Source organism: Carlito syrichta, unplaced genomic scaffold, assembly GCF_000164805.1.
Source record: "Carlito syrichta isolate Samal-C Ts95f unplaced genomic scaffold, Tarsius_syrichta-2.0.1 Scaffold287767, whole genome shotgun sequence".
Taxonomy (NCBI): Eukaryota; Metazoa; Chordata; class Mammalia; order Primates; family Tarsiidae; genus Carlito; species Carlito syrichta.
Window position 1 is genome coordinate 133,164 of NW_007231863.1, and position 9,004 is coordinate 142,167.

Here is a 9,004-nt window from a genome sequence, read left to right on the forward strand (position 1 = left end):
CTTTATTGTAGAGATGAGTTCTCACCAAGTTGCCCAGGTGGGTCTCGAACCCGCAGGCTCAGGCAATCCACTCACCTCAGCCTCCCAAAGCGCGAGATTACAGGATGAGTCACCGAGCCCGGCCAGGGATTATATTTTCTAAGAAATAATATCTACATCTTATAAACTTTAACTTATTTTATTACCATTCTTTAAACAGTACTCTGAGCCAAATACTATTTGTGTATAAATCACATTTTTTTCTTTTTTGACTTCTAAAAGTACAAGGTTTTTTTTCCCCCATAGTAACTTATATCTTAAGTATGGTAATTAATTAAAATTTTTCATCCATACCTATTAATAGTTTTTCACGGGGATTTTGATAAGTATCTTGGCACTGTGTACACTGAACTCAAATAACATTCTATTATAACAAATACTGTTAGAACAAAAATTTCTGGAAAGATTGCCTGTTATTCTCCAGCTGTTGACCTTTTTCTTTGTAGCAATAATTTGTGTAACAGGGTTTCTATTTAGCCAAAAAAATTAGGTTAGTTCAAAAAATTATCTGGGATTTGATTAATTAAAATAAATAAAAGAGACGTAATTTACTATCATGAAAGTTGAGCAGGATTAAATTACCTCAGGTAATTTTCACAACTGTTACTTTGTACTTATGGATATACTATTTTATAATTATTCTAAAAATTAATGTTTTCTTCTCAGCCAGATACTAAGTTTCTTCCTTCCTTTCTGTTAATTTTTCCCTTCTTCTCCCCACCTCTTTTTCTCTGTTTCTTTCTGTGTATTACACAAATGCTTCTGTGCTTCATACAATATAGAAACTCATTGAATGCTTGCTAAGTTATTCCCTTAAAAATTTACATCTACTAAGACTGATTTTAATGTTATATAGTGAATAATGAATTATGGTTAGAAGTTAGAAAACTAAATCTGTAATTCTGTGTATGTATGTGTGCGTGTTTTACTAGCTCAGCGATTTTAATTTCTATGTCCTTCCATTTTCTTGTCTATAATTTACATAGGGCTATTATTTGCTTTTGTCTTTGTCTGTTTTATAGCATAATGCAAAGATAACATGAGATCATTATCAGAATATTCTTTGAAAATGTAGAAGCACTCTAAATGTATAAAAGGTTGGTGAGGACTTCCATAAATGGTTGTGGTGATTAAATTAGATAATATATATATAAAATGCCCAACAGTGCTTGACACAAAGTGAGCATTTAATAATGGTGATTGGTGTTACTATTATTTAATTTGCATATGGATTTATACATTTCAATCATTTTATATTTCACATTTTAAATTTAATAGTCTAAAAATTTAAATTTTCTGTAAAGCTTTTCTTCACGTTTCTCACTTTCTGTGGCTCTCTTAACTGGAAGTCCCTTTCCCCCAAAGCTGGTCTATTGCTTAATTTTTTATACCTACTTCCTATTTTATATGTTTTTGCACATAAAATTGTTAAGATTATAGCTGGATAATTGAAATAAGTAACAATTTCAAAGTACTGACTTGATAGTTATTTTAGGGTATTGAACATTTTGAGTTCCCTTGAATTATGACAATTTGGATTATTCAGTGTTTAATCATGTAATTAGAAGACATTTAGTTATTTGGGTAATAGCAGTTGCTTTGAATTATACAATATTCACTAATTTTATTTTATCATATATCATATAAATAAAATTTATATTGCATTTTAAAAATAAGCAACAGATACTTACCAACAAGGGGAAATTTTGGCCAGTTGAAGATAGAAAAGTACAAAAACAGTTAATAATTTAAGACTTAGTGCTTGTTTCAGCAGCACATATACTAAAATTGGAATGATACAGAGAAGATTAGTATGGCCCCTGAGCAAGGATGACACACAAATACTTGTAATTATTTACTTATATAGGTAATTCTGTTTTACTCATTTATAATATGTCTATGGCTTTCTTCATATTTTTTCTCAAACTATACTTTTTTTGTTTTCCTACCAAAAAAGGGATTCCATTATAGTGCTTGAAGCCTTCTCACTTTAAACACTAATGGTAATTCATGCCTGTGCAATTTAAAATTATATATAAATGGTTTAATTCTTCCTAAAGAGGAAAAAAGTATGTTAGTGTGTGATTTAATTAAATTACTATTCTTTTTATGCCTTTCAGGAACCTTTCCCAAAATGTTAGAAGAGGGTAAAAAAACATTTGCAACTTTTGTTTCACTTGGTGAACAGAGTCAGGAACTGTTTATACACAATAATCCAACATCAGCTTAAGGTTTTTTTGGCTGTATTTTCATATGACCAAGAAAAGAGGTTTTGCTTCCAATTCCTGCACTTTTTTTTTTATTGGTTTGTTGAATTTCCCATTCAGCAGCACTTTACTTCCATTCTTTTTGTCATTAATCTGTTCGTTTCAGAAGGCTAAGTAATTAAAACAGTTTTAAAAAGTGTGTGTGTGTGTGTGTGTGTGTGTGTGTGTGTGTGTGTGTGTGTATACTATGTTGGAGAATCTACAAAAGCAGTAAAAATGCTTGTTCAAACTCTCACGATGCAGATGGCGTCATGAATGTTTTGAAGGCAGGAAACCATACAATCCTATTTTAAGAAATTCTATTGCTTTTTAAGTCAAATAAAATTTTTCTCTACTTTTTAAAGTAGCTGACTGGCAGAAATTTTTATGGCATCCATTTACAGAAAAAAACAAGGCTTCTGGTAGATTGAGGTTTTAACACCACAGCTCTTGGAGACCTAGAGATCTAGGGCTTAATTTGGAGTTAACTTATGTTTTCACCTACCTAATTGCTGACTTCTTAAATATACGCTAATTTTTCATCTGTTTTTCTATTTCTTTAGTATAATTACATCATCTCCTTAACCACGAGAATTGCTGTCTGCTCCTCAGCTCTATATCGTTAATGAAGATCTTTAACTGTGTGTTGGGTTTCCGTGGTACAGGTTAGTACTTGACTTTTGCTTTGCTCAAATTCATCATCAAGATTTTGCTGACTGTCAGTCTTTTTAAAATTTATTGTGTGATAATTTCTTTCCTAAAATTTTTGTATTCTACTTTCCTGTTTCTGTTCTCTAGTTACTTTATCTTTCATAGAGGTTTTAATAAAAACCAACCAAACATACCAAACCAAACAAACCCTTCCTGCCTTCCTGAATATCTTGACTCTTCAGATTGTATCCTTTTTATTTTATTATTACTACTTTCAAAGTTATTTGGAATCTGGTAGTTTCTTCCTCTATAAATTTTGCTTATCAATTCTTTTCTTCAAAAAGCCTTTGGTATAAAGGTGGTAAAGATTCAAAATGAAATGAAGACTTGAAGTTATCCAATGAATCAAAATTGCCTTGTCATCCAAGCCAGGTAATACAGAGAAAAATGAAATTTACTTTGAGGTAACATTTATTTGGTTGGCATTATCTTAGATTGTTTTTAGATTATCTTCAATCCAGGTTTTTGTTGAACCATCAACAGGATGACACATTGCTTTTCACTACGAAGTTTCTATTTTTTCACAAGTAAAAAGAAGTCACACACCATATATCACCCAATTTTCCCTTCTCTGTAGAAGCCTTGCAGCATAAATCAGTTGTCCTCATTGATGTGGGGGAAAGGAATTTCAAGCCCATTTTTGAAGAGGTTGTTGGCATCCTGGACTAGACATCCCAGGAAGGGTGTCTGGCATAGGGTGAAGTGAAGAACCATGGGTTATAGTTTTCTTGTTATATTTCTTTACTTTTTGAATTCCTCCAAAGACTTTGTATTCCTAAGATCAGAAGGTAGCAACATACTTTCTTCCATTTTATCACAGATCGCTTTGTACCTCTCTATCATTTTTCTCAGTATTTTCACTGGATCTATGTCACCTGTAATTTTCCTTAGAGGTTGGAATACCCAGCCTTCTGTAATTCATCCTCTTTTCACCCTGCCTGCACTTAGTCTCCCCACTCTCATTTTCATTCTTGCCAAATAGATCTCTTACACTTTCATATCCTTAGTTATCACCTTTAGGTAACTCTGGTCCCAACATTTCCTCTAAGTCAAGACTTACATATCAAGTTGCCTGCTGGACATATCTATTTGATGGCACAAAACACTTATTTATTTATTTATTTTTGCAAAACCAAAGCCAAACTAATTTTCTACTCTTTCTCTTATATTCCCCACCCCATATGACAGCTAAAGAAGAAGCCAAAAATGTTGGAGTCACCTTAACTCTTCTCTTTAAGTCCCATTAGCTTATGCTATCTTTAGTTCTAATATTTCTCAAATCTTCCTCTTCCATATGAGTATCAGTATGATTTAGAGAGTCTAATAAAGTGATCCATCTAAAACACAAACATGAACAGATCGCTCTTCCTTAAAAAAAAAACCCATTTAATAACTCCCCATCATCTACAGAAAACATTAATCAACTATCTGCTCCTGCCTACCTTGCTGACACTTATTTTAGCATGGTGGGAACTACATGTCACTCCCAGAACTGACAATGCTATTTTCATGCCTCTGTGCCTTTGCTCATGTTTTTTCTTGCCTTAAATTTTATTCCTTCGTCACTCCTTCCTTGCCCGGCTAACTACTGTTCATCTTTCGAGCCTCTGGTTGGATATCATTACTTCCAGGAAGTCTAACTGGCTAGTTATGTGACCCTGTCCCTTTTGATTTTCCATTGTAGGCTTTGCTTAACACTATCATGACACTTACCTATTTATCTGTGGCTAGCATTTACTAGAGAATGAGCTTTTTAAGGTTGAGGCCAAACTGTAGTTGACTTTGTGACAGAAAGTATTGTCACAATTACCTGTTGATCTGAACTTTTTTCAGGTCTAAATAAAACAAGTTGCATGTGCCATGAAAAGTGCTGATAAAAGGGAAACCATGTCAAACCCAAAAGTACTTGATAGGTTTCTGACAACTTTCTGATAGCTCTGTTGATAGAAGGCAACTGATTAAAAAAGCAAAGCTAAGCCGGGCTCAGTGGCTCAGCCTGTAATCCTGTGCCTTTGGGAGGCTGAAGTGAGTGGATTGCCTGAGCCCGCGGGTTCGAGACCCGCCTGGGCAACTTGGTGAGACCTCATCTCTACAATAAATCAAAAATTAGCTGGGTGTGGTAGCGCGCGCCTGTAGTTCCAGCTACTTGGAAGGCTGAGGTGGAAGGATCGCCAGAGCCCAGCAGGTCGAGGCTGCAGTGGCCAGGAGCGGCCACTGCACTCCAGTCTGGGTGACAGAGTGAGACTCCAACTAAAAAAAAATAAAAAATAAAAAAATAGAAATAAAAAAGCAAAGCTTTTAACTTTTTTCTATTCTGAATCTATTCATGATGAAGGAGTAAGTCACAGCATTATTCCCTGAAAATTCTGGATCAAGGAATATTCTGTTTCCTTTGTGGGACTGTCTGAATTGGACATGACTAATAAGCTTTCAGATCATTTTAGAAATGATAAGCTTTGTATAGTAGGTATATTTCTCAGTATGCTGACAACAGAAAGAAAAATATAGCTGATTTCAGCTTCAGAACCTGTGTGGAGTTGTTCTCCAAAAGCTTTTGTCAGATGTAGTGGAATGCTCTCACTGTCCACATTCTTGGAAAGATGGAAACAGGTACAAGTTACTTTCATCCAGCCCATTTTATACTTTTCTACCGTTCATGAAGTTTAACCTCACAAAAAATTTTTAAAAGACAACACAATTTTAAACTCATTAAAAGTAAGGATATTAATCCTTTCACCCATCCCCATAGCCCTTGACTCATTCCCCATACATTTCTGGGAGAAGAATTTCTCTAGGATTCATGAGTAAGCATTTTAAAACAATAATTAGGCTCATATACATTTTGAAGGGTGCATATGTACTTGTCAAATTATTTATAAGAAGGATGAAAGAAATGTTATACATATAGTTAATGTAAGTTGCATTTTTGCTAAATTGTTTAGTAAAACACTATTTTTTTCAGTTTTGTTAGGAGCATATTAAAGTTATCTTGTCATTTTACAATAAAAGATAGAGAAATAATCACTCTTTTAGATATAGTTAAAATTTATTTATGCCTGAGTACTATACTGTTTATTATCTGATTGTATATTTACTTCATCTAGATTAGTGCTATCCATTAAATCTTTCTATGCTATTTAATAACAGATTTTTGAATCAGTTGCCTTATATCAACAGAGTTGTCAGAAAGTTGTCAGAAACATATTTAATAAGGTAGGTAATAGTGATGTAAACCTGTTGAGAATTTGAATGTAGCTAGTATGATTGAGGAACCAAATTTATAATTTTATTTTTTTTTAATTTTTAAAAATTCAATCTATATAGTCACATATGACTAGTAGCTGTCATGTTGGGTATTGCAGGTCTATGCTATATAATATCATCTGTAAGTTTTCAAAAAATTGTTAAATAAAGCACTTGAGTGTAAGAAAATTATCAATAATCAGGTTGATCCATAATCCATAATGCAGATTATATGTCTTCCTATTAGGGAGAAGAGAATTTTGTTTGAAAAATATTTTCATGGCCCAAAAAACTCAATGTATTTGATATTTTAAAGATAACTGGATATCTTAAAAAGATACTATCATTATTATCAAGCAATCTATAATATAGTTACAGATGGTACTAGTTCTGTATTATGATATAGACTGACTACTTTTGTAATATTCTTTCATTATCTTTGCTGAGAATCTCTAAGATATGAATGACATTTTTGGAAAATGAGAGCCAGAAATTTTACATATTACATAATCACCATCTAAGAATTTCACCACTATAAGGATGTAATCAAATAATTTTGTTAAATTGAAGTCTGTGCATTGGGGTTAAAGGGTGGAGGGAATTACCAAAGGAAGCTAAAGGGCAAGAATAAAGGAAGGAGTGAGGTAAATATAGCTAATTTGATTTAGGAAATCTGAAATTAACTAGAATCTGTGCACAGATTTTTAACTAGACTGTTGTGATCCCTGTTACTTCAGAGTTTTTGGAACATGGGTATTAGAAAATTGTGGAAAAGACAAGGAAAAATTGCCTGGAAGATACTGTTGCTGAGTGGGTGGAGATGAGATTAATGGATAGCCTGAACAGTCCAGAATAAATCAGAAGTGTGGTCTGGTTTGACTCCTCTTAGTGCTTCTGTTAGATTGGAATTAAAATCAATTTTGTCACTGATTCTTTATTTCAACTGGTTCTTTATCCTCCTATTTTGTAAATCACTATCCTTAACTAGAGTATGTGAAATGTTTGCTGTATGACATTTTAATGTTTCTTGCTACATGCCTACTATTTTTTTGCTGTGTGAAAAGCCACTAGCACCCTTATCTGTAGTACCCTCCAACAGAACAAAGAGAAGTCAAATAAGAAGGCAATAATAGTGAATTTTCCTATATCCATAGAGGTGATAATTCTACCAGTCTGAAATTAAGTTAGCCATTACAAGCAGTAGGAATGCAGTATTTCAGAGTCAATAAAGACTGATTCAAATCTTTACCATTAAGTTAAATACAACCCATTTAGGATTTGACTACCTTTCTCTTTCAGTCATATTAAATTTTTGGTGATATGCTTGTTCCTCTGGGCAGGCGGGTTCTATTTAGATTTTCAAATGGAAAAGCCAAATAAAATGTCTCAAGACGTTCTTGGCAGAGTTAGAAGCATGAAGTGCCAAAAAATTTCATGAGAAAAAGACAACCTGTTTTCTCGAGGTTTCTAGTCAAGCTAGAGAAATCCAAGGAAGAAGAAATTCTTAACTCCTAGTATTATCGTCAGTTTGTGGAAGATAAACCAAAGACCAGAGATGAAGTAAGAGGAAGTATAGTAGTAAAAGGGTGTTGCTACCTGCTTCTTTGCTTGACAGAAGAGAAAGATAAAGTATGTGCCTCTGTATGTGCATGCATAAGCACAGGTATAAAGTGTAAGTTTCAGGGTCCAAGGTCTGTCAAAATAATGAGTGTTGAAGCTAATTTTCTCTGTGTTTCCAATTTTAAAAACAGTTTAATGAAGAGAGAAGTTATATAACTTGCTTAAGGTCAAAAAGATAATTAATAGATGCCATGTTTTAATCCACATCTGTCTGACTCTAAAACCTTCATTCTTCAGTTTGCCTTGTTTTATCCCTTTCTAGGTATTCTTCAACTCCCTTTATCTTTATCTACTTTTCTTCCCCTTCTTTTCTCTCTTCTTTGGCAGGAATTTTTCTCTGAGTTTTCCTTTTTCCATAAGCTTTCTGAGCACTCCCTCATTACCTCTCAAACTTGTTTTCTTTTCCCGTAAATCAGTTTTGTTTTTCCTCTATTGAGAAAGACAAAGTAACATCAAAAGATGACTGCAAGTTTAGATTAATTGTCTTAAAATTGTTTATACATCCTAGTCTCATAATTTCCCTTCTAAGAAGTTATTCTAAAGAAATTATGAGATGTGTGCAAAATATATTTACAGGGAAGAAAATTCAAGCATCTTTTGTAGTGTCAAGCAATTAGAATAATTTTAGTATCTAGTGGCAGTGTTAAACATAGGCTAAATAAATCCTAGTGTGTGTGTTGTGTGTGTGTGTGTGTGTGTGTGTGTAAAATGAACTATAACAGAGTTAAGAATGAATATTAATGACATAGAAAAATGTTCATCATATATTTAAAAATTTATTTATTATGAGCTCATTTATTATAAAGTTAGAACAGTACCTGTTTTTAAAAATCCTATGTGACACCATATGACAGTAAGTGAAGAAAAGTTTAAAAAGCATCTTAAAAATATTGTATAGCTAGCATGGTAGCTCATGGCCAGTACTTGTGAAGTTGAGGTGAGAGAACTGCTTGAGCCCAGGAGTTTGAGTCCAGCCTAAGCAACATATCAAGACTTCATTTCTCAAAAAAAAAATGATGGGGTGTGACGGCATGCGCCCCAGCTACTTAGGAGGCTGAGACAGAAGGATTGCCTGAGAAATGGAGATAGAGGCTGTGGTAAGCTGTGATCATGACATTACACTCCAGCCTGGGTGACAGAGTAAG